General features: G+C 33.3%; 1 pseudogene; it reads left to right on the top strand.

Moving 5' to 3' along the window:
- Positions 1 to 300: 300 nt before the first annotated feature.
- On the top strand, positions 301 to 11,981 carry LOC143052094 (uncharacterized; annotated as a pseudogene).
- The last annotated feature ends 10,815 nt before the right edge of the window (positions 11,982 to 22,796 follow it).

Below are 22,796 nucleotides of genomic sequence, written 5' to 3'. Positions count from 1 at the left end.
AAGAAGACAAAATTCAAATTACGGCAAAAGCAAGACAAGAGTCCCAACTACTAAAAGAAAAAGAAATATCAGATGAAATTAATCTAAATAACGAGAGAAGAGCAACACTTCAGCAAAGAATTGATGAGAAAGAAGCTAAATGTATAAAAATTAATCAAGAGCGCAAAGAATTATTAAATGAAATAGATAAAATGGGAGATAAATGGAAAAGTGAACCAGAAATGACATCATATATTGATAATTTGAAATTTAAGAAAGATAAAATCAGTGCAATTAAAAATCAAATCATGTATAGGAGAGATGGACAGTATGCAATCAGTGCCTGACAAATCTCTATTTAGGCGTAATTTGGACATTAATTCTTTAAAGCAAAATTTGATAAAGTTAATTCAACTTGAAAACACCCAAAATGTACCAGTTTCAATGGAAATCAATGAAAATGACAATGAGCGTTCACATGAGCAGGACATTCCACTATTTTTACCAGCTTCAACATCAGCACCTCTTGATTCACCATCAATAGCGTTCACACATTCATGAGTCACTATCAACTGAAACACGTTAAGAACCCATGCAACAACTCTTTGAGGGGTCCGTAGGTGGCCTGTTACAAAAAATCTGGATACAGAGGAGGTACCGTTTAAACAGTATGGACCACACATTGACATTTTGCAGGTACATGATAATTTAAACATGTTTAGCTCTTATTGTGATTATGATTGATTGATTGTTGGTTGCTTAACGTCCAGTGGCAAATATTTCATGCATATTCAGGACCAGAACAAGTTCACAATAAATACAATAGGTAGGTTGATACGAAATAGGCCATCTGCGATGATGGTTGGAGAAATTTGGACTGCCACCGGAAAAGGAGGGTATATTGGATAGGGACAGATATTTTGCCATGCAACAGGTCACCTACGGACCCCTCAGAGAGTTGTTGCAAGGGTTCTTAACGTGCAAAGAGCGTGGCATTTTCTTTACACGAGGCATCGGATTTATCGTCCCCCTTCTGACCGTACGTGACTGCGAACTTAATACATCCCGCACAGCCAAACGGACGCCCCACTTCGGCAAGCGTTTTACTGCCGGTCGGGAGAAGACCAAGTGACATTATTTCTATACCCCAGTCACCCTTTGGGGGGGGGGGGGCACCTCAAAGGATTATTATGATATTATTGTAATAAGCAAACACACTGTACACTGACGCGTGACTTCGGGACTCTTGTATTTTTGGGGTATTACTCAACTCATCAATAATAACATGGACATATCTTTATTGCAGACATGAGCCTCTTTACACAGTCTACACAGGACCAACAGAAGGCTACTGATGATGGTAAGTCAATGAATTTTTTTAGGATGAACCGTCTTACTCCCTGATAAGACACTATTCACGCACGCGAAACTGTCAATCCATGTAGGTGCCGAAAAGGTGTTATCACTGTATTATATGTATGCGATCACAGGTTCAAACCTCATTCTTTCAACTGTAGATCAACAACTTTCATTATTTTGGCATAAATATATATTTTACAGGAAGAAAAGAGAGGGACGAAAGATACCAAAGGGACAGTCAAACTCATAAATCTAAAACAAACTGACAACTAAGAAGCTGTTAGGCTACAAAATATATGTGTTTTTTTTTAAATAAAGGACAACACACATATTTACTACCAATCAACTCCATTATTGATTACGAAAGTTATTGTCTGACAGTACAGTAACATGGCCTTGTAATAAAAATTGTTCAATTGAGGTGTAAAGAACAGTTTATTCGCCGACTCTTACCATAGTCTACCAGTAAAGTATACGATAGCGGGTACATGTCTAAGCACTTGTGATTAGTTAGCATTTTCATAGAAATATTCAATACAAGTAAGCAACCATTTCACTTCTAAAAGGTAGCGGTGGTTATTCGATTATTTTTTTTTTGGTTCGGATTCAAATGCCTTTCTCTTTGTTTTATCGACGATTTCAATTACAAAATTAAACGCTTATAGTATTTTCGAAAACCTGTTAAATGAATACGTTTTTCGTAAAATTAGGGAGGAAAATAACACGTGGCCCCTCCCCTTCAATGCATTAAATGGTCGTTCACTTTACTTTAAGGAGATAGCACAATCACATACTGAATATGGCCTGTTTAATTAGAATCAATGTTTTTCAAACTTCGGACTACTGATTACGTATCCGCTTGTGCTTTAGAATTATAATTTGATATGTTTAAAATGTTCTCTAGGACAAAAGGGTAAACACAATACATGTTTAGTAGTCCGGTTCATATTTAAGTTATCTAATGACCACGTGCGTTGCCTGTATTAAGTTATGCCTGGATATCCTAATAAACATAGCCCACGTGACACAGGTAGACTGAAAATAACTTTGTCGTTGATAGTATTGAACTGTGGACGGAAAATAATTAAGTGTATATATATATAATTAGCAGCACATGACATACACATCTATGGGATTGTGGATTAATCAGTACAGAGCTTAATTTACTTACACAAATAAAATTATGGATTGCCTATCAATGTAGTTTTAACACACTAATTAGTATGTAAATATAAGAATGTTTGAAATATTTACACAATGATGAAAATCTACGCAATATTTCGCTAGACCAACGTACATCTATCCAGGTGAAATCGGATGCAGATGATAAGACACTTTTGCAGCTCAATGTATATGTTGCACTTGAATTTTGCTGCCTTGAAAATAAGAAAATTTTTGCAGCTCAATGTATATGTTGCACTTAGAAAAATACATAATTAGTAGTTGAAGTTAGCAACGTCCATTCATTGGCTAATATTACGGGATAAAAAGGACGATGCTTTAATTATTCTTTCCTACCGACCGTGCAAGGGCTGTATAGCCAGTCAAGGTCGTTAAAAACTTCCATTTGTTGTATTCTTTCCTATATCTTTTCTCGTCTTTTTCGTTAAGACCTTTAGGTTCTAAAGTGTGGAGTTGGTGGATCCAAAAGTTTTCTCTTCTCCTTTTCGCCGTGGTGTCCCACTCTGGGTTGACTTCTATGATCTGGAAAGAAACATCAAAAGGATGTTTCGTTGAACGAAGATGTCTTGTGAGAGGAGTTTTTGTTGGTTTTGTACGATGAACGATGGTTATTAAGCCGAATATTAAATTTGTCCATTGTTTCTCCGACATACTGAATGCCACAAGTGTCACATGTTATTATATAAATTGACTTCTCCGTTTTACAGTTGGAATTAGAGTAGATGGTATAATTTTGTTTAGTAACGGAGCTGATGAAAAAACTGCTTGTATTGGCAGCTTTACAACACAAACAATTCCTTCGACCACATTGTTGGTAGTAACCGGGAGATGGAGTAGGCTGCTTTGTTAATACAGATGTCACTAATTTGTCACGGATGTTTTTGGGTCTTCTAAGGCCATGACTGGTGGTGATGAAAATATTTTTTTTAGATTTGAATCATTTTCTATAATTTTCCAATGCTTCTGAACAATGGATGGTAAGTGAGTACAAGGGGTGTTCTGTTAGCTGCTTTATTCTTATCTTTGTACTCTAGAAGTTCTTGGCGACTAGTTATGTTATTATTGTTGTTTCATCCCTGTAGATATAATTTCTTAACATGACTGAATTTTCTGTCTTCATGGAACTAAGCTTTTCCTCATCGTTAACAATAGCTTGACTGCTGATGACACATCAGCAAGCCCCATAATTGTCCAGGATTTATCTTTTCCCTCCTTTTTGAATTTCTTTGTCGAGGGACACTGTCATAACTTTCACTTTCAGAGGTGTGGTATATGGCACAATTCCTTTATTGGATTTAATTTAATATATTATTCATCTTGCAGGTTTCTGAAAAAATAAATATATAAAAATAGACATATTGGTTAACAATCTACATGAATGTAATAAGGCATTGTTAGCATACTTTTATCAAAATTAATATATTTAATATAGCTTAATTATCACATGTTCATTTAGTTAAGACAAGTTTTATCAATTTACTTGTTTTTTTCCCTTATAGAAGCTTTTTTTTTTTGAATATTTACATAATAGTATTTTGGCAAATGATAGACAAATTGATTGCACATGTAATTTTTGAAAACACTTCAACTGAAGGAAATGATACAAGGATGGGAGGATTTATACTTGAATTTGCAAGTCTTTTACGATCTGAATACTTAATAATTACATATTAGTTTGAGTGAAAAATCTGTTGTTAACCTAGTGGAAAATAAAATAGAGGAATGATAATGGGAGGGTTTAAGGGTGACAAACATGATAAACCTCAGATATTAGTGTATGCTTAATTTAATACTTAAGTTAAATTCTTCGATTTTAGTACTTCAGATGATTATTAGCCAAGTACAAGTACCACTCAGCTTTAGAAAAACCCTATTCAGTTCTCAAGGACATAGAAAATTAAAACTGGGAACAAGACGTGGTCGCTAAGGACCTATTTCTGAGCAGTTCGTGGCAGATGCATAATTTTTTTTTTAAATTAATAGATTTAGACATTCAGACAAAGATGATAAATAGAAACCTACATTTTTGTTTCCTTGATAACAAACTGGTCTTGATTTTTTTTAGTAGGGTTCGGAAGGCATCTCAATTAGAATTACATGGTTTGGATTTATGGGAAATATTAAAATACATTGTTTATGATGTTATGCTGAAAATTCAAATGAACTGTTTTAACAGATCCAGCCTAGTATTGAATTTAATAAACCTATATAAAAAAAAAAAAAAAAAAAAATTAGGGGCATTGACGTCCTTGCCTTTTAATAAGACCGTGACCTCTTCCGAAAAATCTTCCGAGAGCGAATAAATTATGTCGTAATGAAAAATGAATTGTTCACGTCATTACAACCACATGAGAAAAAGAAAAGTTCCTGATGTTTGCAAATCTGAGGTATATCTAGATTTCTCCAAAAGAGACCAAATGACAAAGACGTAATCAACTACAGATCAACGTATGACCTTCAACAGTGAATAAAGCCTAACGTATAGTATATTTCCATTCTTATTCTATTATCTCCACGATGGTGTACGCTCGAATCCAAAAAAGTTAAAGGCCCCAACATACGAAGTTGAAGAGGTCATGGAGGACCACAACATAAAGCTACTGTACAATTATACTTAACTCAAGAGTAAAAATTCAAATCGGAAAGACCAATACCAAAGGCAAAAGCTTTACCTTATCAAACGAATGGACATCTGCATAGATTTATTTTTAGATTAACATGCAGGTCATTATACTATAAACGACAAATTAATTTTCCATTACCTGTGTGACGTACGAAAAAATATTGTTACTTATTGTCCTGTAATTTTCTGTCCTCCATTCTTTAATCAGATTTATTTACAGCTAACCTGTTTGATGTTGGTATTGCGTATAGCATTGGTAGATGTACACATGTAAAATTGAATTTTAAACTTATATGTCTCATGATCTCTTATGTAATGAGATCCTAATAGAATTTGAATATTTAATCATTAAAAGATTTAACAGCATTTGTTGAATTAATACTAAGAAACAATGAATTTGAATTCAATGGACAATTATACAAACAAATTATAGGAGCGCCTATGGGTGGTATATTTTCTCCGACATGCACAGATTTACATCTGTCTGTACTATAAATAAATATTTTAGATAAGTTCCAATGGAGAGAAAACATCAAATTACACTGTCAATACGGAGATGACGGTTTTATGGTCTTTACAGGCATGATAGCGAACAAAATTGACCCTCCACTTAAATTCACATTTGAGGTGTCTAATTCTAGTATGACCTATTAAGTTACCGAAGTGTACAAAGGTGAAAGATTGTAGTTGATGTGTCTTCAATCCAATGCACAATTTGAAGTATCCAATCTTGATATTGGTTTGGAACGTAAAATGATCTGTTGTTTCAGTTAACAATTTGTGTGCAGGTTTTTACAGTATTCACCAATTTGTTTTCAGTATTAACATCCCCCTAATGCTGTCTGACTTGACACATGTAACAGCTTGCAAACTGATGGTACATCACAATGATAACTTTAACCGTGCTGCTTAACAGGTGTTAAAAAGTTTAGATTCAGATATTGTCAATAGTTCATCCATCATAAATAAAGTCGCAACGTGGACTTTAAGGTAGCTATACATTTGTTCGGGTTACTTCCATCTGTAAACAAAGCTAAAGGACCGGTACAAGTTTCAAAGGTACGATCAAAATAGTTGTAGATCGTATGAGCACCGACATTATTTTTCAGTGCTTGCCTCTATTTGAAAAATAAGGCTAGAAAGTGATATATACACGATTTTGAGTCTCCAATTTCGTCGCTAGTTTTCTTGTTAAATGATGGTTCGGGTCATCAACCTCTTGTTCCTCGTCTTTAGCTTTTTTTTCTTCGGCTGTTTGTGTACGTTTTTTATTCCCGATTAGACCATTGTCGTGTAATAAATTCATGTTGGTTTATCTTTCAAAAACTTTCTGATCAACGCATATGCCCTAGATTGCACATTTTTAATTCAACTGTTTCAGATGTCACACCTCTTCTTCGGAGATACATAATATTCATAGATATGTTGTGTTCCCAGATATGGTATATATGTTTAATCTTTTAGAAAAGTTAAAAGTAAGAAAAACACGGTGTACATATATTTAAGATGTATTTTTAATACATCAACTTTTATTGACGATACATTTTGAAAAAAAATCTCTTGTGAATGGAAAGGCATTTTTATTGACTGCAACTATTAATGACAGAGTCACTTCTCTTGTTTTAACAAAAACAGACATGTTCACATGCGGTCGGTTTTTCTGATATGACATATGTTGTAGCATTGGTGTTTGGTTCAACTGGTAGTTGTTTGTTGGCTGTGTGGTTCCACTGGTTTTAATTAATTTATCTGTGTTGGTGGAAGTTGTTCAACTGATATGATATCGATAATCTTCACCAAAGCATTGGTTTCTAGTGACTTTCTTTGAATTGCTTCCTCTTTGAATGTCAACACCGAAACGTTTTGTTATAGATTTGATGATATCGTCGCGATCAAGTGTATCTAAGGATTCTTCAGTAAATTCATGTAATTCCTCCCTCTTACACATGTACATAATTTTGAAACTTTGCAAGTTCCATTAACATATCCGAATTAACTTTCTGTCACTAATGAGTTTCATCTAGATAACAGCTCACTAAATATGAGCACGCTGATAATACGACACAACCTTTGAGCCAAACTGATGACCAACTAAGATACGGTAATCTTATCATTATATATGCCTATGGTCAACCAATAATAATAGCCTTTTGCGCTCATGTGGCTGAAAGCACACACCAATCAGTCAATGAACGAACACAACTACCAAAAAGGTTAAATACCATGTCTGTTTGTATCTATTTGTGGATAAACTTACTACTCTTCTTCTGTAATCCTTGGATATCGAACCCTGAAATAGGAAAATTAGTTGTGAAATTGTAGTTATCAAACCTTTGTAACGTTTGTTTCCAATTAGCTACCATACGTTTTCAAAATAACTGAAATATGACATTTTAATGGTCAACGATTCATACGCTTCGAGATTTAAAGTGTTTTTTTCCATTGCTTGGTAGAAATAAAAATAAGACTCATTTGTGAAGTTACAAAAAAAAAAGAAATATGAAATAATTTTGACGATTTTCCTTGTAGATTTTGGGACTGCTAACGTATTGATATATATGTCCAGTTAAAGGTTGCAAACACTTCCTGATGTCAATTCTGTAATTTAAATAAACTTTAGACCGGGGATACGAAGTCACCTACTGAACTGCCTGAGCCTGAAAGAGCCTATAAAGATATCATGTCCCCTACTTCGAAAACTTCAATTTCATAAGACTTTCAAAATTTATTATTTAATGATCGAAAAGAGGATTGTATCGTTTTTATGAACCTTACACCAGGGACATGCATAATCACCTACTGAACTGCCTGAGCCTTGAATAGTGATAAAATTCACTCCCCGCCTACGAAAATTGCAATGATGCAAGACTTGTGCATTTTAAGTTATTTAATTGATCGGAAAGAGGTTTACATGTTATTTTAAATTGTCATACTTTTCATCACACTTTTCTTTGACATCTGTACTTATTATGAATAAGAAAGATTTTAATCATCATTTAAAATGGGTAGTGAAAAAAATACATAATTAAATATATTTTAGACTCGAGCACCATCAACTGAAAATCTAATTCGATATTTATCTGAATTTTGCCCCTTATTGAATTCATCTTTTATTAGACTTTTAATGTCACTATTTACGTTAATCATAACGCCTGGTTTATTTCCTGGCAGTCTTTCTATGTGATGAACTTTATTGATGTTTTCCCTACACTGAACTACCAAATATCTCCTTGGACGATCACGGAAAACTCGTGATATGCTGCATCACTTATACAAAAGTTAGCAAATAAAAACACAACATGATGTAAAGTCTTAATCTTCACAGTTATTATTTCATTAGAAGTTTTATTTAATTTTTCGGCTTTATCTTCGCCTAACACAACAGAGACACATTTAATCTTTTAGATTTTAAGTGGTTTAAAATTTCAGCAAATGCCAAAGCTTGCTCTGAAAAAGTAGTAACTGTTTTTAATTTTCTAAGTCGTTGCCTTTGATGAATTTCAGTAATCTTTTCCCCTTCAGTTTCAAACTGTTTAATTATTGCATTGTTAATATATTCCCAAATTGATTTATTCCTAGTTTTGAAGTATGTAGTTTCTTCTTTTAAAGTTGTAACCTAATAGTCAATCAGCTAGTTTTCAAAAGCGCTCTAGTTAAGAAGTTTGTGTTACGCCCCAGGGTACTGCGATTTTTTTTTATATAGAATTGATAAAATACAAGGTGTTATAAAAAAAAAGTGTCCAAAAGAGGTTTTAAAACGTCCCTTTCAATGGTCCCCTCATTTATTAATCACGACTAGGTAATTGTATTTAAAATAAAAATAATGTAATAAAAGTAAAGGTATAAACAACCAAAACAGACATAATACTATCATATTTAATGTTAAACTGACGATTTTTTGAGCTTGAATTGTTTCTTTATGTGCGATTTCTTTCAAAATAAGCTTTATATTAATGTATGTAGGTCTGGCCTTACATTTTTGTGTTTCTAATGCATCTAAAAGATCGTCGATACACTGGAAAAATTATCTGCAGTTTTTCTATCTGGTACAGATTCAAAGCGATAAAAATCGCTCGTCTATTCTTTTGTCTCGATTTCATCACTTGGAGCAATACTTTAAGGGTATGTACAGCAAAATAGGCAGTTTACAGCCAAATTATGGGAATGATGTTTACATATCTGCGTTATTTGTAAGATATAAGTATTGAAATACAGAGTAATCTATATTTGTTCTTGCTTTGTAGGTTAGGTGAAGTATGCAGCCATGTTGGTGCACTTCTCTTCAAGATTGAAATGGGAGTAAAAATGGGGCTAACTCTGTCAAGCTCGACAAGCAAGCCATGTCAGTGGAATAGTACATTTAGAAAAGAGGTTATTTAATTATAGTTTAATAAAGTGTAATCACTATTAAAGGAATTATAGTTATATACATGTACAATGTATCAATTTAGGTATAAAAACAAAGATTTGGTATGATAGCCAATGAGACTATTAATACATGTACATGATTATATTTTTACAATATTGTATTTAATCGATTGAGATGAATGAAATAATGAATCAAAACAATGCTTTTTTTTTTACTAGAAATCATGATTATATATTTAAAAGCATTCCGCAATTATGAATAATAATAAGTTGTTTATAAAAAAATAAGGTGAGATGGGCAACAGCCCTCCATTCCGGACCATATTTTCCTAACAATTATAAACAGTGTGTGTGCACACTGCAAAAGTGCTGAGTCAGTTACAATGTATGATGTGAATAAGGAAAAATATTTCTCTTTTTTAAACTATTTGATCTTAAGGTAGATTCATGGTATACCGCCATCTTGGATTGAACAATCACAGTAAAAAAATCGGTCTAGTTATTTGCCTAAATCTGCAAATTGGAAGACAGATTTGCAATTTAATGGTTAGACTGTTAAATAATATAAAGAAAACTTGGCAATCTATTGTATAATCCAAAATATTTAAACAAATATAATGTTTCTTGCTTTTAGAATAATTTTTTTTAAACAAGCCATTTAAGGGAAGATAACTCTTTTAGTAAAAAAATTATACCGGACAGATAGGGAATTTTTTTCTTTTTACTTGTAGCAAGAAAACAAGTTCGGTGACACCGTTTTTTCTTTTTATTTTCTTAAAACATATTACAAAACCTATCTTTTCACAATTTATTTCAAAATTCTATCTCATAGATTTTTTTTATGCACACAAATGTGTTTTTCCATGAACAATCTAACCAAATTTAGGCAATTTTCAACGACTCATAGCTTGAAAAATAGCACGGTGACCCCTCCTTTTTATTATATTTTTGAAAAGAGCATATTAAAATCTTCATTCTGGCTAAGTATAAGAAAATTCTGTCTCAAAAATCTACCTTAAATACTTATCATTTATTTTAATCTTTCAGGTGATACCTGCTACAGTGACAGAGATTTGTGACAAAATCAAAGGCAAAAGAACCAAAGAAGTTGTCTCCATTCAAGCAGATGGCTCATCTTTTCTTCCACAACCTGAAGTCCTTGATGAACTATATGCTCTGGTACCAAATGCTGCATTTTTTACATCAGTGACAGCACCCTCACAGATTGTAGAGAGTCAACCAGTAGCAACTTACACAGAAAAGTATCCTAAGCTATTGCAATCACTACAAGATCCAGATATTTCAGACATCAACATTGACTGTCATTGCAAAGACATTTTCTCTGGCTACTTGTGTTCCGACTACCAAGCTACAAATTAAGAAGCCGCAACAAGAAACCAAGCCATTAGCCCACTATGGTTTCAACACCGTATGGGGCGTGTTACAGCATCTAAGGCCCATGACGTTTGGACACGCAAAGACACCACATCACCTGACGTTTTAGTAAAGCGCATTGTTGGGTATTCATCATATGACTTGTCCAAAAAAGCTGCTGTCAAGTGGGGAGTCGACCATGAAGAAGAATGCAGACAAGCCTATATCACCAACCAAAGCACACAACACATTGATTTTGAATGTAATTTGTCAGGTTTTACTATTAACAATCAACACCCATTCTTGGGAGCCAGTCCCGATGGCATTACTAACTGTCAGTGTTGTGGTAAAGGAATAATTGAGATTAAGTGCCCATACAAGCATAAGGACATTACTGTTATGCAATCTGCATCATCTGATAAAGACTTTTGTTTGGACAAGTCTCTACACCTCAAGACCAACCACAGATACTACACACAGGTTCAATGCCAGATGTTCATCCTCCAACTGACATTTTGTGACTTTGTTGTGTAAGCCTTCACCCAGTATGGTCATAATAAGAGTGCCCATTGATGTGAACTTTTGTCATGCCTTAATAAGCAAATGTGAACTCTTTGTGAAAACGTATGTAATAAGAGAGTTAGTCACCAGACAGCTGGAAAACCAACAACAAGCCACAACACAACCACCAGAAGAAAACAACAACGAAAAAGAGACATGGTGTTCATGTGCCGAACCAGAATACGGCAGAATGATCTAGTGCGACAAATCTGAGTGTCCGTATCCGTGGTTTCACTACAAGTGTGTAAATATCCGACGAAAGCCAAAGGGAAAGTGGTATTGTTTGATCTGTATTGAATAGACTTGTACTGAACATTGTGTTATTTTGACTTTGTTATGTAAAGATTAATGCTAATGGTTGTAACCAATGTATTTTGTGTTTTTTTTTTCTGTACACATACTGTCTCATTACTGCTTGCATGATTTATTGTGATAAAACTCATCAAGAAAGATGAAGACCAATAATAAATAAACATCATTTATTTTAACATAATACATGTACATTTTTAATAAAGTTCACATTGCACAGTTCCATTACGGCAACATGGTATACATGTATTATTTCTTGAAAAGGGTAAACTTTTTTCAATTTAAATATATCAAAACTATTGTTTTATTTAACCAATTCTTTTTTATTTCATACTAAATTTGTACTATAGGTTTAATATTCCATATCAATATTGAAATAGTAACTGTTTTGAAATGTTTACATAAAGTATATAGTATGTAAGTACAATCAGTAAATCAAGAAACAAGTTGAGGATGTAAATTACACACTGCTGAACATAATGTAACAATACTGTCTGACTGAGGCACCAAATAAATGCTCATATTACTACTGAAAATGTTGAAGTTTTTTAACTGTTCAATTGCCCTCTCCACATGAATGCGCACATGGGCAATTTTTCTTGTCTGTTCTACTTCTTTTGCACTAAGTTGGGATTTACCTTTGGTGAAAACAGGAATTACTAATGATGCATGGCGACTGGCTAACTCCGCTGCGATTAAAAAACCTCGGTCGGCTAGAACTTGGTCCCCATGCTCTAATTTATCCAAAAAACCACTACGCTGAGTTATAACTTTGTCTGACGTTCTACCTCCAAAGGCTTTTGAGTCTTTTTTGACACAAATGATATTGCACCGGTAGGTGTTATGGACACTAAAAACTTGATGGTGTTATTATGTTTATAATTCGACCAGGTTTGTGCCCTTGTAGTTAAATTTGCTGGTCTTTGGATGAATACTTCGAAACAGTCTATGATGCTGATGCACCTTGGATATGAAAGTTTAAATACTATGGGCATGTTCTTAATGAGATTGTCTTTATCTGGCCACTGCACTAGAAATGACAGTTTTTCAGCAAGTTTTGGAATACCTTTATTAAATATATCGGATACAGTAGTGACTGACACTTTGAACCGATAAGCTATATCTTGGTGTTGAATGTTCAGTCTCAGCTTCATTAAAATAAACAATAAAATATTTGACGGAGACATTAATTTGCTGGATGGTAATATTGTCAGGCAAAATGAAACTAACCACATGAAAATGGCTTTATTTGGCACACCTGTGTAAAATAGTGTTTTACGGTCACTGGATATTGCTTGGTCACCAAACCTTGATTCATTAACTTCTTTTCTTAGCGTAATATTTGATGCTTGTAACCTGCCAAGCTCTTCATGAAGTAGTTCATTTTCAATACGAAGGGCTGCTATTTTCTTGATGCATGGACCATGTAAATCTGAAAATTAAAAAAAATCAATTAAATGACAATGAAAAAAAGACAGTATGAAAACTTCACTTACAGGAACATAAAAATTCTAAATGTATCACAATTTCAATACATCACACTCAATTTAATATCTAATATAACAAAACATTTCACCATCTTTACTATAATTAAATTATGCAAATAAGACAAACAAGATTTTTAATCATTGCAATACCCAAATCACTGTGATGATTAAGTATAATCTAATAAGTCTCATAAAATACAAATTGATATAACAATTTAATTGGAATACTTTGACTTGGTAAAGGTCTTCTTATTAACATAGTTCAAAAATTTATAATTGCATTAATCAATATAAGTGAGATTTACTATGTACACAGCAAGCTCATAAAAGGAATGTTCTCTCACATTGATTAATTGGTAAAAATTATTATCAATTATAAAAATTATTTATTAAAAAATGCAATATAAATCATAAATAAATTACCTTCTGTTGTCTCTATACATGTAGGTGGTGGAAGGTTTTCTGATATGTCCAGAAGTACTGATGCTGCCTCTTGTTGATCTTTATCAGCCTTTCTCTTTTGAAATCTCTCAAAGCGGGCTGCACGCAACTGTCCATTTGTTGTTGTGCCCTCATATCCCCCCATGTAGATGGATGGGACATAGTCAGGATTTGTCTGATCATTGCTCTTCTGACCTGAAATGGAATATAATACATGTAATCACAAGTTATAACCCTAAGCAGGCATATGCATTACAAACAAAATGAAAATCTTCATTGAATAAAACTTTGTAAAATGAAAAAAGTACACATATGCATGTAGTGTAAAAAAGAGACATTTAAATTATATTAAATGCGGTTCCTTCTACCAACATACGTAATGAATCTCAAGACTTTACACCGTTTTTTTTAATTTCATATAATGAAAGTTTGTTGCCTATAATTAAAATAATATTAAACAGTGTTTCGGGATTTTTTGCTTATACTATTAAAGCATGGGTCCCTTTTCAAAAGTCTCCCAACTATTTCCTTGTGATTTAGCAAGGTATTCTTTGATATTTTTGTTACGTTTATACGCTATGATAGGTACTTGGGTGAAGATTTCACTACATTGTTTGTCTTTTTGCAGTTTGCTCCAATGTTTTCTTATAACCTTACTAAGGTTTTTTACCATTGGATTATATTTAGTAATGAGAGTGAGTGGGACATTTTTTGTCCTATCGGCCTTTAACAAGGTTGATTTTCTGCTTGTGGTATTTTTAACGTTTCTAATAACATTCTCTGTTTTATTTTTACAGTATCCTCTTTCAACTAACTTATCTTGTAAGTTAGTTAAATGTCTATTTAACTCATTGGTGTCACTATTATTTCTAATATGACGTATAGATTCACACACTGTAATACTTGTGAATGTGTGTTTCGGATGTGCACTAGTGATTGGTAAATATTGATACGTTTCAGTTTTTTTAATATGTGATTTAACATCAAGGATGTTATTATTATGGAATCTTTCACCTTTGTACACTTCGGTATCTAAATAGGTCATACTAGAACTAGACACCTCAAATGTGAATTTAAGTTTTTTTTTACCTTACAAAGAGACAATCAATAGAAAGCCAGCCCAGGGTGCTTACAAACCCAAGGACAAATTTAAAAGAAAGTTCTAAACTGTTTCCGAAAGTGCGACTAGTATACCAACTTTAAGGTTATATTCTTTTCCTTTGATTAGTAATAGCAGGATTAGTCTTTCGAAGTATACGTGAGTGATACAGTACATTTTACTTAGTTCTAGTGAAAACTTTAATGAATTTTATTTCCAGACTTTAATATCTCTGTCGTGTGCATATAGTTTTTTCGCTATGGGATATTATTGTTGCACTGCCTTGGATCTATTAAATCATTTTATAACTATTCTGTGTGCTTCTCTTTTTTTCTATTGGTAAGGTGTAATATTTTGCGCATGTCAATTACAGGTAACTCCTCCCTTATCCTTTCTGCCCGACATGTTCTCATTTTCTTGGTGAAAACATGGCGAACAGATCGTTTAAAAAATCTGATAAAAAGAAAAAATGCAGAAAACGGGACAAATTGAGATCCCAAATAAAAAACAAAAAAGCGACTCGAGCTGAGTCTTATAGAAAATTCGTTCTGAACTTGTCAACAAAGTCATTGACGAAAAATGAACTCCTCCTATTAGGAAAGGGAATGAAATTTATTCCTAATCCAAAACATAATAATCTATGAAAACAAATATTAATGGATTTTAATGAGCTAGCTAGAAAAATGAGATGTAGATTCCATTACTCTGGAAAAAACAACAAGAAACATATTCATCCATTATATTTGCAATCTGGACATATACCACCCAGGGGAAATATTGCCCTAGAAAATTACTTAATTGATACAAAACTGGAGGTTAAACAATTTAGAGACAATTTGTCAAAACTTGAACGTAAAGCTCTAACAGAACTAAAACATAATGACAGCATTTATATATCTAAAGCCGATAAAAATAACACAACAGTAGTCGTTAATAAGATCGATTACATCAAAGCAGGAACAAGTCACCTTAACGGTAATCAGTACTTGAAAATAAATGAACCAACTACTAACGTTGTTGTCAAATCTATAAAAAATATTGTTGAAGATCTATATAGGAAAAAAGAAATAGATTCACAAACTTATAATTTCTTGAAGAATAATAAAGAATCAAAACACGGACACATGTACCTTCTTCCAAAAATTCATAAAATTAATCTAGAAATAATTAATGAGGCATTTCGAACTGGTCAAATAGTTGGAAACATAAACATTCCTTACCGACCAATCATAAATAAGTGTAACTCTCCCACGAGACGCATTGAAAGATTACTGGATCTAATCTTAAAACCATTACTGAAGAGACATAACTTTTACATTCAAGATACAAAAGACTTTATTAATAGAATAGAGTCACATGAGGTCAGGAAAGATTGTATTCTTATTGCCTATGATGTAACGTCTATGTACACAAATATGAACATTGATAACTTAGAAGAAACGGTTATCAATGCATTAGAGTCAATTGACACACAAGAATATACTTTTTAAATTCCCAACAAAAAAGATTTAACGGCATTTGTTAAATTAATACTAAGAAACAATGAATTTGAATTCAATGGACAATTATACAAACAAATTATAGGAGCGCCTATGGGTGGTATATTTTCTCCTACATGCACAGATTTACATCTGTCTATTAATAAATATTTTAGATAAGTTCCAATGGAGAGAAAACATCATATTACACTGTCAATACAGGGATGACGGTTTTATGGTCTTCATAGGCACATTAAAACAGGTTGAAGATTTCTTTAACATAGCGAACAAAATTGACCCTCTACTTAAATTCACATTTGAGGTGTCTAGTTCTAGTATGACCTATTTAGATACCGAAGTGTACAAAGGTGAAAGATTCCATAATAATAACATCCTTGATGTTAAATCACATATTAAAAAAACTGAAACGTATCAATATTTACCAATCACTAGTGCACATCCGAAACACACATTCACAAGTATTACAGTGTGTGAATCTATACGTCATATTAGAAATAATAGTGACACCAATGAGTTAGATAGACATTTAACTAACTTACAAGATAAGTTAGTTGAAAGAGGATACTGTAAAAATAAAACAGAGAATGTTATTAGAAACGTTAAAAATACCACAAGCAGAAAATCAACCTTATTAAAGGCCGATAGGACAAAGAATGTCCCACTCACTCTCATTACTAAATATAATCCAATGGTAAAAAACCTTAGTAAGGTTATAAGAAAACATTGGAGCAAACTGCAAAAAGACAAACAATGTAGTGAAATCTTCACCCAAGTACCTATCATAGCGTATAAACGTAACAAAAATATCAAAGAATACCTTGCTAAATCACAAGGAAATAGTTGGGAGACTTTTGAAAAGGGACCCATGCTTTAATAGTATAAGCAAAAAATCCCGAAACACTGTTAAATATTATTTTAATTATAGGCAACAAACTTTCATTATATGAAATTTAAAAAAACGGTGTAAAGTCTTGAGATTCATTACGTATGTTGGTTGAAGGAACCGCATTTAATAATAAAGTCTCTATACATGTAGGTGGTGGAAGGTTTTCTGATATGTCCAGAAGTACTGATGCTGCCTCTTGTTGATCTTTATCAGCCTTTCTCTTTTGAAATCTCTCAAAGCGGGCTGCACGCAACTGTCCATTTGTTGTTGTGCCCTCATATCCCCCCATGTAGATGGTTGGGACATAGTCAGGATTTGTCTGATCATTGCTCTTCTGACCTGAAATGGAATATAATACATGTAATCACAAGTTATAACCCTAAGCAGACATATGCATTACAAACAAAATGAAAATCTTCATTGAATAAAACTTTGTAAAATGAAAAAAGTACACATATGCATGTAGTGTAAAAAAGAGACATTTAAAATCAACCTAAGGAAGTGTATTGAGACTATGTTAAGTATATATTCTTGGTTGTGTCACTTGTTACTGACAAAAGCTAGCCATGAAAAATTCAGAGACAGATGAAAATGCATGTTAAATTGGTTTTTTGTTATCATCAGTTCTTTATCAAAGCCTCTTTTACCCCCCCCCCCCACCTTTTCATAAAAAAAACGGCTTCAACGGCATTTATGTACCCAAAACGAAAATATTTCAGGACAAATTGAAAATTAAATATTCTCTACGGCAATGTAAAAAGAAAAATAGCTTACCAGTTATGAAATGTCGATAGCACACTCTATTATGGTCTGCAGGCACCCAGGGCTTCCCTTCAGCTGAATCCAAAGATGTCTGCGTGTGTCAGGCTTTTTTGGTACTCTGTAAAAGCTTTAAGGGTCACCATTATTAAATCTTGTTGTACAGTTGATTATACAACAAGACACAACCATCGTAATTAACCGTTAATCTCATTATGATCGGCCTTACAATGTAAACAACTTACTTTCTGTTTTTCTGTATACAAAACTTTGAATTTTTCGAAAAACTAAGGATTTTCTTACCCTAGGAGTAGATTACCTTCGCCGTATTTGGCACAACTTTTTGGAATTTTGGGTCCTCAATGCTCTTCAACTTTGTATTTATTTGGCTTTTTGAACTATTTTGATCTGAGCATCACATGTGGTTATCTTTCCCTGTCGTTCGCACTGGTTTATAGCAAATTCATACAACAATCTCTGTTACTGTACTTTTCATGAATTTTATGTTTTAAACACCTGGTACAATAAGAGTCAATTATTTTTTGTCTGTCACACAGGTATTTGAAAATATTTTTGTCGTTCCATGTTTTTATGTACTTTGTATGTTTGTTAGCTCTTCTCCCTATTTTATGGAGATTTTAGGCATTTCCTGTGCCAAAAACCATACAGTTTTATTCTTTAATTACAAATGATTAACTACACATATAAAATAAAGTGTCGTATAACTGAAATGCCAAAATCACTTAAAGTAATCTACTCTTACAAAACCAAGGGGAGGATGGTTGGTGTTTACTGTCAGTAGTTTTACAGATCAGAACATCACATCTGTTGCATATGTTGGCAGTCTGAGGATTGGATTCGTTCACACTGGCCATGCGAACATCTGTTTGCTGTGACTGCAGTTTCATGAATCGAGCTTGATTGATTTACCCGTCCTTTATAGAGACATTCAATGTTCATCTTGGATCAACCCCAAGGGTGACTGGGGAATAGAAATATGGTCACTTGGTCTTCTCCCGACAGGCAGTAAAACAAATGGCTTCTAATATGATTGATTGGTGGTTGCTTAACGCCCATTAGCAAATATTTCAAGCATATTTAGGACGAGAACAAGTTCACAATATCGACTGTTGTTGATTGTTGTTTGCTTAACGTCCAGTGGCAAATATTTCATGCATATTCAGGACGAGAACAAGTTCACAATAAATACAATAGGTAGGTTGTTGTAATAGAGGCCATCTAACAGTCTAAACAATGAAGATGAACCACAATGTGTATCTTGCAACTGCAAGTATACTATTAAACATGTTTTAATTAATTGTATTGACTTTGCTGATATTCGTAAGAAGCATTTCAAGTCAATAATATGTATGATTTATTTAATAATGTTCCATTTACAAATATTGTTGCATTTTTAAAAGAAATTGGAATTTATTATAGAATATAAAAATGTTAATATATTTAAGTCGTTTTTAATTTTTATCACGTTATTTTACTCATATTGATTTTTATTTGTAAATAATCAATTTGCTTTAGTCTAGAATTTTAGAATATTGAAGGACTTTTTGTCTTATTTTAAAAATATGCTTTAAATTGTAAAAATATTCGAATTAGCTCTCGCAGCGATATAGCCTTTTTGTGCTAATGCGGCGTAAAGCAACCAACAATCAATCAATCAATCTAACAGTGTAAGATGATGGTCGGGGAAATTTAAACTGCCACTGGAAAATGAGGGTATATTGGATAGGGAAAGAAATTTGGCCTTGCAACAGGCCACCTACGGACCCCTGAAAGAGTTGTTGCAAGGGTTATTAACGTGCAAAGAGCGTGGCACTCTCTTAACCCCCTTCTGACCGGACGTGACTGCGAACTTGGTACATCCTGCGCAGCCAAAACGGACGCCCCACTTATGCAAGCGTTTTACTGCCGGTCGGGAGAAGACCAAGTGACCCTTGGGGTGTATTATATTAATATGAGCATACACACATTGTTTTTTGTATTATAATATGAACATTATTTTTTTTATATTATAATATGAACAAGAAGTTGCACACAATATTGTACTAATAAAATTAAGAATGGAAATGGGGAATGTGTCAAAGAGACAACAACCCGACCATAAAAAAAACAACAGCAGAAGGTCACTAACAGGTCTTCAATGTAGCGAGAAGCATATCTCACCTTGAACTCAGAAGAATGGCTGAACATAATGAAAAAAATCAAAGTATCAGGAAACCTGAAGTTGGTAATTAAAACCTTTGAAAAATTCTCACATTTTACAACTCATCACTGTGAAACTGGTGGCCAAGTATAAAGTCATTCCAAGCATTCATATTGGAGAAGTTTTTGACGAAAAATTTTAAAAGTCCATTTACATATTGATTTTTTTTTACAGTATCGGCAAACAAGAAAAATCTATATTCATCATTGTTCATGTATTAACTTCTTCAAGGTCATACTTGTATTATTATTTTTTTTAAAGATTTAAACATGCTTCAAAAAATCCAGACTTTTATGTTCATTTGTTGTCTTGCAGCTTTTTTCATATCCAATTTGAAATTAAGAAGTGTTTTTGAAATTAGACTCTGGTTAAAACTATGTTTGCATGAACCATGTACATGAGTTGTATAAAAACAGGATGTTTACGTATTTGAGAGAATATCCTAAAACTAAAGCTTATGTGGACCAATAAAGCATGAAACAGAGGTCATATGAACTCTGTCACATTTTGTATACCGTATCATTATTCTGTTCACCGAACATTATGTACATGTATATTAAAATTAATTGTTTATGTCAAGTTTAGTTGCTTTCTGTTCATAGGATCACTATATGCATGGATTAATAGTGGACTCAAAGGATAAAACAACCTGTAGTAGCCAGCTAGGAATGCACTTTGATTTCAGAGCTTCGTGATACTAAATTCCATTTGCTGATGCGATATATATATAAATAGTAAACATTGAACAATTGCTATCATATTTGAAAGCAATCCAAGTAAACCTTGATAGAATGCAAAAAAAAAAATAGAAGGCAGATTTATCTTTTCAAATATTGTCATCCAATTCTCCCAAAAGATAATCATCAGAACTAAACAATTCAACACCATCATCAGCTGCAGCTCAAACTCAATTGTGTCACTATCACTATCATGTGGCACAGTATCAACATTTTCAATTAAAGATTCGATTTGTAGAATTTCATCATCCCAACATGACCAATATTTGACACAATTATCACAAGTGTGCTTGTTAGATTCTTTTTTTTTCACAAGTTCTTCCAACTCAGTAGCTTACAAGAAATTACTCATCAGCACCTGTCTTCTGCAAGTATTTGCCCTGACTTCCTTGTTGACACTTCTTAAACGGAAGAATTGTGCAGTAAAATTGCAACAGAGTTGGCATTCTCCCGGCCCACTCTGCCTATTTCCTGAACTAAATCCAGTATACTTTTCGGTGACCCGTATAGTATGATGCTATGAGCTACTACACCAATACCCATTCCTAATGCAGTGGTTGCAAATACAATTCCAGTATCAACACATATCTATTATTAGCTCACCTGTCCCGAAGGGACAAGTGAGCTTATGCCATCACTTGGCGTCCGTCGTCGTCCGTCGTCTGTCGTCCGTCGTCGTAAACTATTTCAAGAATCTTCTCCTCTGAAACTACTGGGCCAAATACATTCAAACTTTAACTGAATGTTCCTTAGGGTATCTAAATTATAAATTGTATCCGAAGTTTTGATCTATCAACAAACATGGTCGCCATTGCTAAAAATAGAACATAGGGGTCAAATGCAGTTTTTGGCTTATAACTCAAAAACCAAAGCATTTAGAGCAAATCTGACATGGGGTAATATTGTTTATCAGGTCAAGATCTATCTGCCCTGAAATTTTCAGATGAATCAGACAACCCGTTGTTGGGTTGCTGCCCCTGAATTGGTAATTTTAAAGAAATTTTGCTGTTTTTGGTTATCTTGAATATTATTATAGATAGAGATAAACTGTAAACAGGAATAATGTTCAGCAAAGTAAGATTTACAAATAAGTCAACATGACGGAAATGGTCAGTTGACCCCTTTAGGAGTTATTGCCCTTTATAGTCAATTTTTAACCATTTTTCGTAAATCTTAGTAATCTTTTACAAAAATCTTCTCCTCTGAAACTACTGGGCCAAATACTTCCAAACTTTAACTGAATGTTCCTTAGGGTATCTAGTTTGTAAATTGTATCCGAAGTTATGATCTATCAACAAACATGGTCGCCATTGCTAAAAATAGAACATAGGGGTCAAATGCAGTTTTTGGCTTATAACTCAAAAACCAAAGCATTTAGAGCAAATCTGACGTGGGTAAAATTGTTTATCAAGTCAAGATCTATCTGCCCTGAAATTTGCAGATGAATCAGACAACCTGTTGTTGGGTTGCTGCCCCTGAATTGGTAATTTTAAGGAAATTTTGCTGTTTTTGGTTATTATCTTGAATATTATTATAGATAGAGATAAACTGTAAACAGCAATAATGTTCAGCAAAGTAAGATTTACAAATAAGTCAACATGACGGAAATGGTCAGTTGACCCCTTTAGGAGTTATTGCCCTTTATAGTCAATTTTTAACCATTTTTCGTAAATCTTAGTAATCTTTTACAAAAATCTTCTCCTCTGAAACTACTGGGCCAAATACTTCCAAACTTTAACTGAATGTTCCTTAGGGTATCTAGTTTGTAAATTTTATCCGAAGTTATGATCTATCAACAAACATGGTCGCCATTGCTAAAAATAGAACATAGGGGTCAAATGCAGTTTTTGGCTTATAACTCAAAAACCAAAGCATTTAGAGCAAATCTGACGTGGGTAATATTGTTTATCAA

This window comes from Mytilus galloprovincialis, chromosome 11 (genome assembly GCF_965363235.1).
Source record: "Mytilus galloprovincialis chromosome 11, xbMytGall1.hap1.1, whole genome shotgun sequence".
In the NCBI taxonomy this organism is placed as follows: domain Eukaryota; kingdom Metazoa; phylum Mollusca; class Bivalvia; order Mytilida; family Mytilidae; genus Mytilus; species Mytilus galloprovincialis.
This window is presented reverse-complemented; position numbering and strand designations above follow the sequence as displayed.